The following is an 18662-nucleotide window of genomic DNA, read 5'->3' as shown; positions in this document are numbered from 1 at the left end:
GCGACCCATCCACCACAACGCAGGGGCGGTACCGTACATGATGCAAGAGAAAGTGGAAATTGAGCTGGACAGGCTGCAGCGAGAAGGCATCATCGCACCGGTGGAATTCAACGAGTGGGCCAGTCTGATTGTCCCGGTACTCAAAGGTGACGGCACGGTCAGAATTTGTGGGGACGATAAAGTAACGATTAACCGTTTTTCGCTACAGGACCAATAACCGCTACCGAAGGCAGACGACCTATTTGCGACCCTGGCTGGAGAAAAGATGTTCACCAAGTTGGACCTGACCTCGGCCTACATGACGCAGGAGCTGCAGGAATCTTCGAAAGGCCTCACCTGCATCAACATGCACAAAGGTCTGTTAATCTATAACAGATGCCCATTTGGGATTCGTTCGGCTGCGGCAATTTTCCAACGGAGCATGGAGGGCCTGCTAAAGTCAGTTCCGCGCACTGTGGTTTTCCAGGACAACATACTGGTCACAGGTCGGGCATCATCGAACACTTGCAGAACCTGGAAGAGGTTCTAAGTCGGCTAGATCGCGTGGGACTCAGGTTGAAACACTCGAAGTGTGTTTTCCTGGCGCCAGAGGTCGCGTTCTTGGGAAAAAGAATCGCAGCAGACGGCACCAGACCCACCGACACCAAGACGGAGGCCATCAAGAACGTGCCGAGACCACAGAACGTGACGGAGCTGCAGTCGTTCCTGGGACTCCTCAACTATTTCGATAATTTTCTACCCGGATTAAGCACCTTGCTAGAATCCCTACATGTGCTACTGCGCAAGGGAGACGACTGGGTATGGAGGAATTCACAAGAGGCTGCCTTTGAGAAAGCCAGAAATCTGTTATGTTCAAACAAAATGCTTGTTCTGAATAACCCATGTAAATGATTAGTGCTAGCTTGCGATGCATCGTCATACGGGGTCGGGTAAGTGTTACAACAGGCTAACGAATCGGGAACATTGCAACCGGTCGCCTATGCGCCCAGGAGTCTTTCCAAGGCCGAAAGGGCCGACAGCATGATTGAAAAAGAAGCTTTGGCGTGCATTTACGTGGTGAAAAAATGCACCAGTATTTGTTTGGTCTCAAGTTTGAGCTGGAAACTGACCATAGGCCTCTCATATTGCTATTCTCAGAGAGCAAAGAGATTAACACCAATGCCTCTACCCGCATCCAAAGATGGGCGCTCACGCTGTCAGCATACAACTATGTAATCCGACACAGACCGAGCACAGAGAACTGCGCTGATGCTCTCATTCAGCTACCATTGCCCACCACCGGGGTGGAAATGGCACAGCCTGCAGACTTGCTCATGGTGATGGATGTATTCAAAAACGAAAAGTCACCCGTTACGACCCACCAGATCAGGACCTGGACCAGCCAGGATCCTTTACTGTCCCTGGTAAAAAAAAACTGTGTCCTCCATGGGAGCTGGTCCAGTGCCCCAGCGGAGATGCAGGAAGAGATTAAGCAGTTCCACAGGCGCAAAGGCGAAATATCCTTACAGGCGGACTGTCTTTTGTGGGGTAATCGCGTGGTCTTGCCCAAGAAAGGCAGAGAAATGTTCATACGTGACCTACACAGCACCCACCCAGGCATTGTAATGATGAAAGCCATAGCCAGGTCCAATGTGTGGTGGCCCGGCATTGACTCAGATTTAGAGTCATGTGTGTGCCAGTGCAACATTTGCTCTCAACTGAGCAATGCACCCAGAGAGGCACTGCTAAGTTTGTGGTCATGGCCCTCCAAACCGTGGTCTAGGATCCACGTTGACTATGCGGGCCCATTTCTACGCAAAATGTTCTTGGTTGTTGTGGATGCTTATTCAAAATGGATTGAATGTGTAATAATATCTGTAAGCACGTCCACCGCCACCATCGAAAGCCTATGAGCCATGTTTGCCACACATGGCCTGCCTGATGTCCTAGTCAGCAACAATGGGCCGTGTTTCACCAGTGCTGAATTCAAGGAATTCATGACCCGTAATGGGATCAAGCATGTCACATCTGCCCCGTTCAAGCCGCATCCAATGGCCACGCAGAACAGGCAGTTCAAACCATCAAACAAAGCTTGAAACACGTGTCGGGAGGCTCCCTGCAGACCCGACTGTCTCGAGTCCTGCTCAGCTACCGCACCAGACCCCACTCGCTCACCGGGGTTCCCCCAGCTGAGCAGCTCATGACAAGGGCGCTCAAAACAAAGCTCTCTCTTGTCCACCCTGACCACCATGATCACGTCGATGTCAGTCGGCATCAACAAAGCATGTACCATGATCGCGCAAACAGATACACCGCTTTGGGTAATGTTGAGGGGGATGACTCATCAGGGGAGAGCAGCAGCAGCCAGGTTCATGGCACCATGGCGGGCTCTGCTGCACAGAGGGGCAGGAAAAAGAATAAGAGAGCGATAGTGATAGGGGATTCAATTGTAAGGGGAATAGATAGGCGTTTCTGCAGCCGCAACCGAGACTCCAGGATGGTATCTTGGCTCCCTGGTGCAAGGGTCAAGGATGTCTCGGAGCGGGTGCAGGACATTCTAAAAAGGGAATGTCGTGGTACACATAGGTACCAACGATATAGGTAAAAAATGGGATGAGGTCCTACGAGACGAATTTAGGGAGCTAGGAGTTAAATTAAAAAGTAGGACCTCAAAAGTAGTGATCTCAGGATTGCTCCCAGTGCCACGTGCTAGTCAGAGTAGGAATCACAGGATAGCTTAGATGAATACGTGGCTTGAGCAGTGGTGCAGCAGGGAGGGATTCAAATTCCTGGGGCATTGGAACCGGTTCTGGGGGAGGTGGGACCAGTACAAACCGGATGGTCTGCACCTGGGCAGGACCGTAACCAATTGCTAGTGCTATTGGGGAGGAGTTAAACTAATATGGCAGGAGGATGGGAACCAATGCAGGGAGACAGAGGGAAACAAAATGGAGACAGAAGCAAAAGACAGAAAGGAGAAGAGTAAAAGTGGAGGACAGAGAAACCCAAGGCAAAAAACAAAAAGGGCCACTTTACAGCAAAATTCTAAAGGGTCAAAGTGTGTTGAAAAGGCAAGCCTGAAGGCTCTGTGCCTCAATGCGAGGAGTATTAGGAATAAGGTGGACGAATTAACTGTGCAGATAGCAGTTAACAGATACGATGTGGTTGGCATCATGGAGATATGGCTCCAGAGTGACCAAAGCTGGGAACTCAACATCCAAGGGTATTCAACATTTAGGAAGGATAGACAGAAAGAAAAAGGAGGCGGGGTGGCATTGCTGGTTAAAGAGGAAATTAATGCAATTGTAAGGAAAGACATGAGCTTGGATGATGTGGAATTGGTATGGGTGGAGCTACGGAATACCAAAGGGCAGAAAACGCTAGTGGGAGTTGTGTACAGACCTCCAAACAGTAGTAATGATGTTGGGGAGGGCATCAAACAGGAACTTTGGAGTGCAATAAATGTGCAACAGTTATCATGGGTGACTTTAATATGCATATAGATTGGGCTAACCAAACTAGAAACAATGCGGTGGAGGAGGATTTCCTGGATTGCATAAGGGATGGTTTTCTAGACCAATATATTGAGGAACCAACTAGCGGGGAGGCCATCTTAGACTGGGTGTTGTGCAATGAGAGAGGATTAATTGTCAATCTCGTTGTGTGAGGCCCCTTGGGGAAGAGTGACCATAATATGGTGGAATTCTACATTAGGATGGAGAATGAAACAGTTAATTCAGAGACCATGGTCCAGAACTTAAAGAAGGGTGACTTTGAAAGTATTAGGCGTGAATTGGTTCGGATAGGTTGGCGAATGATACTTAAGGGGTTGACAGTGGATGGGCAATGGCAGACATTTGGAGACCGCATGGATGAATACAACAATTGTACATCCCTGTCTGGCGTAAAAATAAAAAAGGGAAGGTGGCTCACCCATGGCTATCAAGGGAAATCAGGGATAGTATTAAAGCCAAGGAAGTGGCATACAAATTAACAAGAAATAGCAGCGAACCCGGGGACTGGGAGAAATTTAGAACTCAGCAGAGGAGGACAAAGAGTTTGATGAGGGCAGGGAAAATAGAGTACGAGAGGAAGCTTGCAGGGAACATTAAAACGGATTGCAAAAGCGTCTAAAGATATGTAAAGAGAAAAAGGCTAGTAAAGACAAACGTAGGTCCCCTGCAGTCAGAATCAGGGGAAGTCATAACGGGGAGCAAAGAAATGGCAGACCAATTGAACAAGTACTTTGGTTCGGTATTCACTAAGGAGGACACAAACAACCTTCCGGATATAAAAGGGGTCAGAGGGTCTAGTAAGAAGGGAGGAACTGAGGGAAATCCTTATTAGTTGGGAAATTGTGTTGGGGAAATTGATGGGATTGAAGGCCGATAAATCCCCAGGGCCTGATGGTCTGCATCCCAAAATACTTAAGGAGATGGCCCTGGAAATAGCGGATGCATTGACAGTCATTTTCCAACATTCCATAGACTCTGGATCAGTTCCTATGGAGTGGAGGGTAGCCAATGTAACCCCACTTTTTAAAAAAGGAGGGAGAGAGAAAACAGGGAATTATAGACCGGTCAGCCTGACATCGGCAGTGGGTAAAATGATGGAATCAATTATTAAGGATGTCATAGCAGCGTATTTGGAAAGAGGTGACATGATAGGTCCAAGTCAACATGGATTTGTGAAAGGGAAATCATGCTTGACAAATCTTCTGGAATTTTTTGAGGATGTTTCCAGTAGAATGGACAAGGGAGAACCAGTTGATGTGGTGTATTTGGACATTCAGAAGGCTTTCGACAAGGTCCAACACAAAAGATTAATGTGCAAAGTTAAAGCACGTGGGATTGGGGGTAGTGTGCTGACATGGATTGAGAACTGGTTGTCAGACAGGAAGCAAAGAGTAGGAGTAAATGGGTACTTTTCAGAATGGCAGGCAGTGACTAGTGGGGTACCGCAAGGTTCTGTGCTGGGGCCCCAGCTGTTTACATTGTACATTAATGATTTAAATGAGGGGATTAAATGTAGTATCGCCAAATTTGCGGATGACACTAAGTTGGGTGGCAATGTGAGCTGCGAGGAGGATGCTATGAGGCTGCAGAGTGACTTGGATAGGTTAGGTGAGTAGGCAAATGCATGGCAGATGAAGTATAATGTGGATAAATGTGAGGTTTTCCACTTTGGTGGTAAAAACAGAGAGACAGACTATTATCTGAATGGTAACAGATTAGGAAAAGGGGAGGTGCAACGAGACCTGGGTGTCATGGTACATCAGTCATTGAAGGTTGGCATGCAGGTACAGCAGGCGGTTAAGAAAGCAAATGGCATGTTGGCCTTCATGTCGAGGGGATTTGAGTACAAGGGCAGGGAGGTGTTGCTACAATTGTACAGGGCCTTGGTGAGGCCACACCTGGAGTATTGTGTACAGTTTTGGTCTCCTAACCTGAGGAAGGACATTCTTGCTATTGAGGGAGTGCAGCGAAGGTTCACCAGACTGATTCCCGGGATGGCGGGACTGACCTATCAAGAAAGACTGGATCAACTGGGCTTGTATTCACTGGAGTTCAGAAGAATGAGAGGGGACCTCATAGAAACGTTTAAAATTCTGACGGGGTTAGACAGGTTAGATGCAGGAAGAATGTTCCCAATGTTGGGGAAGTCCAGAACCAGGGGACACAGTCTAAGGATAAGGGGGAAGCCATTTCGGACCGAGATGAGGAGGAATTTCTTCACCCAGAGAGTGGTGAACCTGTGGAATTCTCTACCACAGAAAGTTGTTGAGGCCAATTCACTAAATATATTCAAAAAGGAGTTAGATGAAGTCCTTACTACTAGGGGAATCAAGGGGTATGGTGAGAAAGCAGGAATGGGGTACTGAAGTTGCATGTTCAGCCATGAACTCATTGAATGGCGGTGCAGGCTAGAAGGGCCGAATGGCCTACTCCTGCACCTATTTTCTATGTTTCTATGTTTCTATGAGGAGAAACTTCTTCACCTAGAGAGTGGTGAACCTGTGGAATTCTCTACCACAGAAAGTTGTTGAGGCCAATTCACTGAATATATTCAAAAAGGAGTTAAATGTAGCCCTTACTACTAGGGGGATCATGGGATATGGCGAGAAAGCGGGAATGGGGTACTGAATTTGCATGTTCAGCCATGAACTCATTGAATGGTGGTGCAGGCTCGATGGGCCGAATGGCCTACTCCTGCACCTAATTTCTATGCTTCTAAACTTGTAACGCGATATTGAGATCAATGACCCTGTGTTTGTACTCAATTATGGAGATGGTCCCAAATGACTTAATGGCACGGTCATAGCCAAAGAAGGGAGTCTGGTGGTTCAGGTCAAATTAGCCAATGGACTAACGTGCAGAAAGCATTTCGAGCAAACCAAATTGCGGTTCACTAACAGCTACGAGCAACCCGAAGAGGACACCACCAACTTCAACCCTCCAACACACACACAAGTGGCAACCAACATCACGGTTGACCACGAAGCTGAACTCACCATCTCCAGCAGCCCGGCAAGGCCCGCTGGCCAGCAGCCCAGTAATGAACCAACCAACTCACCCCCACCTGCATTTGTACCGAGACGTTTGACAAAGGAGTGAAAAGCCCCAGATTGTCTCACCCTGTAAATAAGTGTACTATTGACTTTACGAGGGAGTGATGTTATGTATGTAACCCTTGGCAACCTGTATCACACCACCACCAGAGGACCTACCTGTTGGAGTCCCAAGGGATCCCAGCATCCCTTGGGAGCACCGTATATAAGCAGGCCTCCCACGCTGTACCTGCACTCTAGAGTCTAATTAAAAGAGCTAAGGTCACACTTACTCATTGCATACAGTGCTCAGTTTCATCCTTTATTATAAGCATAATAAGGTTGCTACCTCAATCTTAGGTACGCCTTGTTCTGCTCCTGGCATGGTCTTCTACACTGGCTTGATGGTAATGGTAGAGTGAGGGATATGCCGGGCCATGAGATTACACATTGTGGTGGAATCCAATTCTGCTGTTGCTGATGGTCCACAGCGCCTCATGGATGCCCAGTTTTGAGCTTCTAGATCTGTTCCGAATATTCACATTTAGCACTCGTGTAGTGCCTCACAACATTCTGGAAGGTGTCCTCAGTGTGAAGACGGGACTTCGTCTCCACAACGATTGTGCGGTGGTCACTGCTACCAAATGCTGTCATGGACAGATGCATCTGCGACAGGCAGATTGACGAGGACGAAGTCAAGTTGGTTTTTCCCTCGTGTTGGTTTTCTCACCACCAGCTGCAGGCCCAGTCTGACTGCTATGTCCTTCAGGACTCAGCCAGCTCGTTCAGCAATGATGCTACCTAGCCACTCTTGGAAATGGACATTGAAGGCCCCCACCCAGAGTATGTCTCTGCCCTTTCCACGCTCACTGCTTCTTCCAAGAGGTGTTCAACATGGAGGAGTACTGATTCATCAGCTGAGGGAGGGCGGTAGGTGGTAATCAGCAGGAGGTTTCCTTGCGTATGTTTGACCTGATACCATGAGACTTCATGGGGTCTGGAGTCAATGTTGAGGACTCCCAGGGCCACTCCCTTCTGATGGAGAAGTTGGTATAAAGGTACGATTCTGTGAGTTGGACTATGTCAGGCTGTTGCTTGACTAGTCTATGGGACTCTCCCATTTTGGCGCAGGTCCCCAGATATTAGTGAGGAGGACTTTTCAGGATTGACAGGGCTGGATGTGCCGTTGTCGTGTCGGTGCTGAGGTCGATGCCTGATGGTCCGTCCGGTTTTATTCTTCGTATACTTCTTTGTAACAGTTTGGTACAACTGAGTGGCTTGCTGGGCCATTTCAGAGGGAAGTTGTGAGTCTGGAGTCACATGTAGGCCAGACCAGGTTTAGGACAGCAGATTTCCTTCCCTAAAGGATATTCGTGAACCAGATGGGTATTTACAGCAATCCGGTAGTTTCATTGTCAGCATTATTGATCCTAGCTTTTTATTCCAAATTTATTTAATTAACCACATTTAAATTCCCCAGCTGCTGTTATGGGATTTGAACTCATGTCTCCGGATCATTAATCTAGCCCTCTGGATTACTCATCCAGTAACATAACTATAACACTACCGTGTAAATTCATTAAATTTCTTCCTGCACTGAGTCCAGTTCCTCGGGGCTATTCTGTTGGCTATCTGCTCCCACTGCACTGTGGTCTATTGCCTGGAGAGCCTCTTGGCTCCCTGTGGAAAGAGTTGACCTCGTTGACCTCTAGTGCTGCATTGGATAACCTTGGTGCACGTTCTCTCCCCTGTTGTGCTATCATTATAACTTTATTGTAACTGTCTTCCCAGTCACTTCAATCACCTGTTGCAGGCAGAAGGCACCTTCCTTTTAAGAATTCCGGACTGCCTCTAAGTAGTGTATGCTAGCTTTAATTGGCGTTAGCCGCGCACAAACTTGGGCCCCCTGCTAAGCGTTTAGCCATTCAGCAGCACATTCAGTGCTGGGCTGAATGCTATAATAATGCTAAACAGCAAGGTGCATGGAGTTTGCGTGCTGCCTGCATTCCTCCAAGCGGGTGCAGATTGCTAACGCATCATGATCCCTGCACCCGTTTTCAGCAGCTAACGACTTTCTAGTCCTCTTTTTTTTTGGTTAATGTCTCATTCCTCAAAAATCTCTACTATATCTTCACCTGAACAATCCCTGTTCCTGCATATCACCAACTACCTACCATCACTACCAGTAAGTTTGTAATAGGGAGTCAAAAATGTAACACCCCTATCCGTATAAACTCTCATCATGAACAATGCCACAAGAGTCTGCTTTTATATGTATATGTGTATATATGCGTGTCGCCTTAGAGTATTTACAGCCAATGGTGTTAAAAGCACTAGACTAGGAATGTACAAATAATCAGGATACCACCTGCAGTGTAAACCCAATACTAATTCCCACACATCCTTGTGCTCAGGCTTACATGCCAAAATGTAAAAATCTGAGAATCCATCAGCGATTGGGAGTCTTGGCCATCACTCCAAAGGTCATCTTGGTACCAAAGCACTGATGTCAAAGGGTCTAGAAATTGGATATAGCCATGAAATGGGCAGTGTTAAGACTAACGGGGTTAGATATTCGTGTACTCACCGCCACTCCGTAGCGTCATGAAATGGTAGGAAAATGGCGGTGGTTGCTCTTTTGCCAGCTGCTGGCCGGTCCCATGGCTACTGCCATTTACCTCCTTCCCTTTGCGATGCTGGTAACTGGCTGTGCCCTGGAAAAAAATGGCCATGTGGTGATGTCAATTGCCTTGCAATGCTGACTTATTGTCACCACTCCAAACTTCGACCCTAGTGCTGAATTCAGCGCTGGGTTCTAAGCACGCCAAGTAGGCTGACAGTGGTGATGTCAGTACCTCTTAAAGGGACACACACATCTTTCAGGTAAGTTTGGATTTAGCTTTTGGACTGGGTATTTCTGATTTTATTGAAATAGTGGCTTGCTGCAATAGATGTTATAATTTTAAAAAAATGTATAGGGAATGCTGCTGGATGCTTGCAGGGCCTCGAATGGTAAAGGAAAGCCTCTGAGAAGACAGAAAAAGCTACAAATACTCAGCAGGGCTGGCAAACTTTCAATCCAACTTTATACATCTATCCATCCAATATGACATCAAGAAATCAACTCATCAAACCTTATGTTTCAAACTCCCTCCAGCGCGAGCCTGGATCAGCTGGAGGGAGATTTAAACATCAGCATCTCCCTGACAACGGAGGCAGCTCAAGCCTGGAGCTGTTACAGGTCCTGTCAAGAGGACAAAAGTGAAATAAAAAGTAATAAAATTATGACATCACAAGGATGGAGGACATTGATTGGTTCTTCCAGATTAATTGAATCACTGGACAGGAAATGAATCTTAAAGACATCAAAAAAATGATTTAATTTGATTCAATTGCTGCTTTTCTAATTTTAACTTAATTTATAATTATGGTATGTATTATTTAATTTTGTTTAATTATAATTAATCTTTATTTTACTGATTTCACTATTGTATACTCTTTATTGTATTATTTACAATGTAATTTGAATTTATTTTTTTTTAGTTTTTCCACCTGTGTCTAGCTGCGTGTGCATTTTGGCTGTCGCTTCGGACCCGAGCCGTTAACCTCTTTTTACACTTCCGTCTCACACTTTTTCTCTCTTTCCCTCAAAGGTCAATATTTAACGTGTTGTAAAATTGTTGTGAAGCACTTTGGGACATTTTACTATGTTAAAGACGCTATATAAATAAAAGTTATTATTTTATGCATTCTCTTAGTGACTGCTTTGTATGTACCTTTGACTTTCCTACTGATGTCACACAGTGCTATCCCAGTGGCTGCAGCAGAGCTGGTGGGAAGGCTGCTGACTTTCAGTGAGGGGCACTGCAAATAGCCTTGCTGGTCGACCCTGAGGAGCTGATACCTGGGGTACCCCTTTCCTGGCTTGCTGAGCCATTTGTGTTAGAGCTGAAGTGCTTTTCCCATTTTTTGACATTTGGAAGGGAATTCAGCTTTAAGAACAGAATAATTACATTTGGATCAACTTTTTAGTGTTAATTTTTTGAAAAGCAGTAAGGGCTGAAAACTGCATTTTTTCATTGCATTTTAATTTGTATAATTTCTGAGTGCATTGCCCCTTTAATTCATAGCCTTTTTAATTGTCCATAATTCTTTGCGAGCTCCACAACCTCGCTCCCAGAGGCAATAAGAAGCGCAACTGCCACTTAAGGACGGGAACTTCGCCTCGGACGTCTCCACTTATGTCACCAGAACGGTGTTGCATGGAAGGTTAGCACTGTGTCACCAATCCCTAGCCCCCAGACAAGTTTATTCTCCCTAGCATTGTGGCCATTTTTCAGTGGCTGTTAACTAGTGGGGTATCGCAAGGTTCAGTGCTGGGACCCCAGCTATTTACAATATACATTAATGATTTAGATGAAGGAATTGAATGTAATATCTCGAGGTTTGCAGATGAAACTAAACTGGGTGGCAGTGTGAGCTGTGAGGAGGATGCTAAGAGGGTGCAGGGTGACGTGGACAGGTTAGGTGAGTGGGCAAATGCATGGCAGATGCAGTATAATGTGGATAAATGTGAGGTTATCCACTTTGGTGACAAAAACAGGAAGGCAGAATATTATCTGAATGGTGATAGATTAGGAAAAGGGGAGGTGCAACGAGACCTGTGTGTCATGGTACATCAGTCATTGAAAGTTGGCATGTAGGTACAGCAGGTGGTGAAGAAGACGAATGGCATGTTGGCCTTCATAGCGAGAGGATTTGAGTATAGGAGCAGGGAGGTCTTACTGCAGTTATACAGGGCCTTAGTGAGGCCACACCTTGAATATTGTGTACAGTTTTGGTTTGCTAATCTGAGGAAGGACATTCTTGCTATTGAGGGAGTGCAGCGAAGGTTCACCAGACTCATTCCTGGGATGGCAGGACTGACATATAAAGAAAGATTGGATCGACTAGGCTTATATTCACTGGAATTTAGAAGAATGAGAGGGGATCTCATAGAATTCTGATGGAATTGGACAGGTTAGATGCAGGAAGAATGTTCCCGATGTTGGGGAAGTCCAGAACCAGGGGTCACAGTCTAAGGATAAGGGGTAAGCCATTTAGGACCAAGATGAGGAGAAAATTCTTCACTCAGAGAATTGTAAACCTGTGGAATTCTCTACCACAGAAAGTTGTTGAGGCCAGTTCGTTAGATATATTCAAAATGGAGTTAGATGTGGCCCTTACGGCTAAAGGGATCAAGGGGTATGGAAAGAAAGCAGGAATGGGGTACTGAGGGAATGATCAGTCATGATCATATTGAATGGTCTACTCCTGCACCTATTTTCTATGTTTCTATGTTTCTAACTCCAGTTGCCAGTGATATCGGCAACTTTCGTGATGAACACTAATTTCTAGGTCAATGAGGTTAAGCTGCACCACCTGAAAATGGTCTAGGTAACATGAAAAATTCATGCTCACTATTCATTAACATGATTATAGCCATGATTTCAGCGCTAAAACTGATGCTCATTGGCCTAACCCTCAACAGGTGGACCAATATCGGTGCCAATCTAATTCACAGTCATGTGTGGCACAGGCTTTTCCCACTTCCTAAAGGGAAGGTACATTAATGCTGTAGTACCTCATTGTCAGGGTGGTTGGGTCCTCTGCTGCCCATCAACAAACCAAACAAGGTTAAGGACAAGTAAGCGATAGTTAGAAATCATCATGGCAGATCATCGACCAAGGAAGAGAGCCCAGAGGTTCTCGGATGAAGCTATACAGGCATTGGTATTCGTGGTGGAGAAGAGGGCAGTCCTCTACCCACAAACTGGCTGGAGACCCTCACATTACACATCCTTGACCATGTGGTGTGAGATTGCAGAGCACGTCACGACCAGCACTCTTGTCTCCAGGACCCACATTCAGCGGAGGAAGAAGTTTAACAACCTCACACGGGTGCTCAAGGTGTTGAAGGTTTCAACAAATGCCACATACCACTATCTGCACCACAAGTTTCACACACGGCTCAAAGCACTACACCCCAGCATTCACAAAGCAACAATCCCTACCTATCAACACTCCCCTCACAATCATAGCTTCAGTTCATCCTCACAACCTTACAATGGCTGCAACACCCACACTCACATCTCACACCTTGTATGAATTGACAACTATTCAACTATGGCAGGCATATCACCCAAACACCAGTAAACTCACTCAACATTTCATTCTCTTTTGCAGGACAAGGTGGCACATATTCGCCGTGAGCAGGGGTGGACAGGTGAGGTCCAGGCCGACATTCAACAACTAAGCCAACTCGAGGAGCAAGTCATCGACGCTGTGGCAACTGATGACGTTGAACCCCTTGGGGAGAACTACGGTATGTTCATTCCTAATCCTCCTTCTCACATCCCACTTCCCCCTCAGCCCACAATCTTTTCTCACTATCTAGCTGTTTGCATTAATTTCTGGCTTTCCACTGCCCCCCGCCCTCACAGTAACCTGATTCTTGTGGCTTTCTGCTTTCAGTTAATCAGCAAGCACCCGAGCAGCCTGTCCCCGAGGTCACCACAGAGAACGAGGGGGGAAAAGAGAAGGAGGAAGAACACACCGCATCACTGCATCTCTCACTCGCAGACAGCAGCTCGGAAACTGTCACTACGTGAACTTTAGAGGATCGTGTTGAAGTGGGATCTGTACAGGGTGAGGCACCAGGCACGAGTAGGCTGCAGAAAGGCCAGGGGGAAAGGATAGCCCAGACGACGAGTTTGCACATGAGTAATGCTGCACAGGCCTGAGATGAGGACCGAGATGGGGTGGTGTTCAGTAAAAAGGTGTTGGGTGCAATGGCAAAGCTGTCAGAGAGTCTCTTGGCAGTGTCAAGAAGCGTGGAGGAGTCTGTCTCTAGCATTGCATGGGTCCCTGTGCAGAGCATGGAGCCCAGGATTTACAGTTTGGAAATGATGGTACATTCCCAGATATGATGACCCAAATATGATAGTGGGCATGATGGGTGATGTCACAGCTTCCATTGCAGCACAGGTGTTAGCAACCCAACGTCTTAATGCTGCAGTGGAAGCTCAGACTGCTCTCATGCAAGAGGACATAGACAGGCAGGTGGAATGGGCAGACACGTGGCAGATGAAATTTAATGCAGAAGAGTGCGAAGTAACACATTTTGGTAGGAAGAACGAGGAGAGGCAATATAGACTAAAGGGTACAATCCTAAAGGGGGTGCAGGAACAGAGAAACCTTGGAGTATATGTGCACAAATCGTTGAAGGTGGTAGGACAGGTTGAGAAAGCAGTTTAAAAAGCATACAGGATCCTGGGCTTCATAGAGGCATAGAGTACAAAAGCAAGGAAGTTATGATGAACCTTTTATAAAACAGTGGTTCGACCTCAACTGGAGTATTGTGTCCAATTCTGGGCACTGCATTTTTGGAAGGATATGAAGGCCTTAGAGAGGGTGTAGAAAAGATTTACAAGAATGGTTCCAGGGATGAGGAACTTCAGTTACGTGGATAGACTGGAGAAGCTAATGTTGTTCTCCTTAGAGCAGAGAAAGTTGAGAGGAGATTTGATAGAGGTGTTCAAAATCATGAGGGGTCCAGACAGAGTAGATAGAGAGAAACTGTTCCCATTGGCAGAAGGGTCAAGAACCAGAGGACACAGATTTAAGGTGATTGACAGAAGAACCAAAGATGACATGAGGAAAATCTTTTTTACACAGCAAGTGGTTAAGATCTGGAAAGCACTGCCTGAAAGGGTGGTGGAGACAGACTCCATTGTGGCTTGAAAAATGGAATTAGATAAGTACTCAAAGGAAAAAAAAATTGCAGGCTGCAGGGAAAGGGCGAGGGAATGGGACGAGTTGAAATGTTCTTGCACTGAGCTGACATGGGCTTGATGGGCCGAATCACCTCCTTCTGTACTGTAACCATTCTATGATTGATTCTATTTCACAAGGGTGATTAGTTAAGACTATTATTGTAAATATGTTTAATGCGATTATTGATAAATTTATTAATTTTGTTTGAAATCTTATGTGGTATCTCATTTCAAATTTGTGCCCAGGAGGATGCTGTGATGTTCCATGACAGAGGGATGATATAATGGGTATGTGTTGAGCAATGAGGATTTGGGGTTGCACTCATTTGAATCGGAGTCTGATGAGCCGTTCACGGACAGCCCTTCTGGATGGACCATTGGCTGTCTGCCTGCCAGCTCCCTCCTCTTCCTCTTACTCCTCATCCTCTCCCTTGTCCTCCTCCTGAGATGGTGATGCAATCCCTGCTGGCAAGGCTGCGACCTGATGATGGCCAAGTTGTGAAGCATGCGGCAGACCACTATGAAATGGGACAGCCACTCCGCCAAGTACTGGAGAGCTCCTCCCGAGCGGCAATGGAAACGTTGGTTTAGCAGTCCGATGGTCTGCTCGATGATCTTCCTGGTGGATGCATGGCTCTCATTATATATGTGCTGGGGTTGCGGAGGGGAGTCATGAGCCAGGTGGAGAGTGGATAGCCCTTGTCTGCGAGCAGCCACCCTTGAGTTTGATGTGGTGTTGGAAGATTGCTGGCACACCGGACTGGCGCAAGATGAAGGCATCATGGCTGCTATTTAATTTTTATTTAATTCAATGTCAAATCATGTACAGAAAATGAAATAAAGAGAGGGAATGAAAGATGGGATTAAGAGAGAGATATAAAAGAGCCAGAAAGAAAAGGTAAAACAAAACATTTTTATTTACATTTTTTAAAATCTCCAATAAGAATTACAATCTGAGGGAATGAGACTGCGCACTTGTAAAAAATTATGTTTGAGTGCCAGTGAGGTTGTTTGGCAGTAATTAAGACTTAAAATGCTGTTAGAATTTCATTTACACTTGAATGGACAAGCCCCAACTTTTTCTGGTATTTTCAATGGGTATCTCGTGAGTAAGTCCTGCAACTTCACATGTTCCATGTGTTTGAATGGCGAGTCTCTGGGCAAGATACCGGTGTAGCATAGCCTCTAGAGGAGCAGGGCAAATCGGACAGCAACTTCCTGATTTCCACGTTTAACTGCACATGTGTGGCCGCCGAAAGTTAGTGTTTGATTTATTCTTTAATAAAAGTGAGGGCTGACAAACTCACTGTTAGTTTTATGGCAAAATCCAGGCCAATCTATCTGACACTTCTGTGCAATGTCATTATCAAAGAAGAGCAAAGGAGTTCTCCTGGTGTCCTGCCCAATATTTATCCCTCAACAAACATCACTAAAACAGAATATCTGGCCATTATCAGAAGGGAGGCAGCGCTAACCTAAGGCCTTGCAAATTTGAAGTGATTTTGTTTGGGATCATTGAAATTTTATCCAATCAAGATAGAGCAACAGAAAAAATTAAAATCTGTTAACATCAGATTTCCTAGTATCATAATTTAAAAATTAAATAGCATCATATGAAATAACTTTTGCACCAATATACTGGGAAACAAATTGATACCACTACAAAGGAAGGCTGGTTTGAAAATATCTTATATTGATATTTGATACTGATTGTAATATTATTATAATAATATTGTCTTAAAATTGAGATAAGGAAAAATGTCTTCTCTCAGAGAGTTGTAAATCTATGGAATTCTCTGCCCCAGAGAGCTGTGGAGGCTGGGTCATTGAATATATTTAAGGCGGAGATAGACAGATTTTTGAGTGATAAGGGAGTAAAGGGTTATGGGGAGCGGGCAGGGAAGTTGAACTGAGTCCATGATCAGATCAGCCATGATCTTATTGAATGGTGGATAATGAGCCAATAAGCTATTCACTGGGTTTCTATTTTTTTTCGCAAAAGTGAATTGGGTGATTTTGGAAACTATTTTGGTATAATTTCAATGAAAACCTGTTCCATTGCATATATAGTACCATTGAGAGGAGACTGCTGAAAATAACTGTGAATAACTCTCCATGGCTATGTCTTATTCTAGCCTTTAGGAGATATTCCCAACCAAGGAATCATTCCATTCCGATCAAAGAAACATGCTCTATTGAATGGATCATGCTTGTTCATATAGCTGTCACTTATTGTAAACATGGCTTTTTGTACAGAATAGATTTATAACTAGCCAACATGGTTTGCTGCATGTTTTTTGCTACAGAACATCTCAGGAGAATCACCTCAGAGAGCTGTTTGCATTTCTTCCTCAACCATGTGTGAAATGGATATTGTCTTCAAGAAAGAAAGCGGGACCCAAATTGCAGCAGCTGCCCACCATAAAATGACCTTTTAACTGTGAATGACAAGCATGATGGCATTTGTAATGATTGTACAAGCTTAACAGCAGTTTGTACTGGCTTTGTATGAGTATAATATTAACTTAACAGCAAATAACATATATTGTATAGATGGACCACTGCCAAGCACTCCAGCAAGAAATACATTTTTCAATTCTTTTAAAACATAATTCCCCCACTTTCACAAGTTATCAATAAAAATCTTGAGGGAGAACGACCATAAGTTTGCCCTGATCTCCTGTAACTTCGTCACAAGCCCTGGAGAAATGATGTAAACCGCCATTTTTAGTCATTTACACCAATTCTTCAGGGGTTCTGCTACTCTTATGCTGAGATTATGACAGGAGATTGGAAACAGAAATTTGAGGTGCTTTTCTCTGACATGTCCATCATGTGCCACACTTCAAAGGAGCTCTTTACACTTCAAAAATGACAGCGCAACAATGGGTGGCTCCAATATTAGGCCGGAATTTGCTGAAAGAATAATGGCGTGTAAACGACGCATGTAGTTATTAATGTGCAAAAAAAAATCTAACTAACTGGGCAAGTTCCAGATGCCCTGCTCAAGCAAATTCCATGCTATTGTTATACATTATGATTACTTTAAAAAAAAAATCAATCCCTATTAATTAATGCCGATTGCCTCAAATATTACACTGACTGGATGCCAAAGGATCAAAGGTCGTGCCCAAGCACCAAAAAGTTGCCAATGAACAATCACCAACAAAGCAAGCCAATCAAATCATTCCAACATTCCAACATTCCAGTGATTATTTTGGTTCCTGGCCCCTATCCTACACATACACTACCTAAACATAACATTTAAAACAGTATCACAGTTTACACTTTTAAAAAAAAATTAATGCTTTGTATCAACTTACAATGAAACAATTTTATTTTTCTGTCAGTCCTACCCTCTGTTGGGAACGTTGGGCTTGGGTTATGTTCTGTGGAAATAAAAATTGTGGGAGATGTAAAACAGGCCAACCAGGAACTAAGGCCTGTTGTGGGAGGGGGGAGGGGTGGATGCTGGTGTAGGGTGGGAAGGGCCAAGAACAGGTGAGCAGCGAACCGGAAGACTTTTATGGGGGCTGGAGGTGAATTCGCTTTGCCCCTTTACAATTTTGCTGTAATGTGGCCCTTTTTGATTTTTGCCTTGGGGTTCTCTGCCCTCCACTTTTACTTTTCTTCTTTCTATCTTTTGCTTCTGCCCCCATTCTACTTCCCTCTGTCTCCCTGCATAGGTTCCCATCCCCTTGCCATATTAGTTTAACCTCTCCCCAACAGCACTAGCAAACACTCCCCCTCGGACATTGGTTCAGGTCCTGCCCAGGTGCAGATTGTCTGGTTTGTACTAGTCCCACCTCTCCCAGAACCAGTTCCAATGTCCCAGGAATTTGAATCCCTCCCTTCTGCACCACTCCTCAAGCCACGTATTCATCTGAGCTATCCTGTAATTCCTACTCTGACTAGCACGTGGCACTGGTAGCAATCCTGAGATTACTACTTTTGAGGTACTACTTTTTATTTTAACTCCTAGCTCCCTAAATTCAGCTTGTAGGACGTCATCCCATTTTTTTACCTGTATCGTTAGTATCTATATGCACTACGACAACTGACTGTTCACCCTCCTCCTCCAAAATGTCCTGCAGCCGCTCCGAGACATCCTTGACCCTTGCACCAGGAAGGCAACATACCATCCTGGAGTCTCGATTGCTGCTGCAGAAACATCTATCTATTCCCCTTACAATAGAATCCCCTACCACTATAGCTCTCCCACTCTTTCTCCTGCTCTCCTGTGTAGCAGAGCCACCCACAGTGCCATGAACTTGGCTGTTGCTGACCTCCCCTGATGAGTCATTCCCCCCCAACAGTCCCCA

The sequence above is a fragment of the Pristiophorus japonicus genome, chromosome 10 (genome assembly GCF_044704955.1).
Source record: "Pristiophorus japonicus isolate sPriJap1 chromosome 10, sPriJap1.hap1, whole genome shotgun sequence".
Taxonomy (NCBI): domain Eukaryota; kingdom Metazoa; phylum Chordata; class Chondrichthyes; family Pristiophoridae; genus Pristiophorus; species Pristiophorus japonicus.
The sequence above is the reverse complement of the archived record's forward strand: the minus strand, read 5'-3'. Positions refer to the sequence as shown.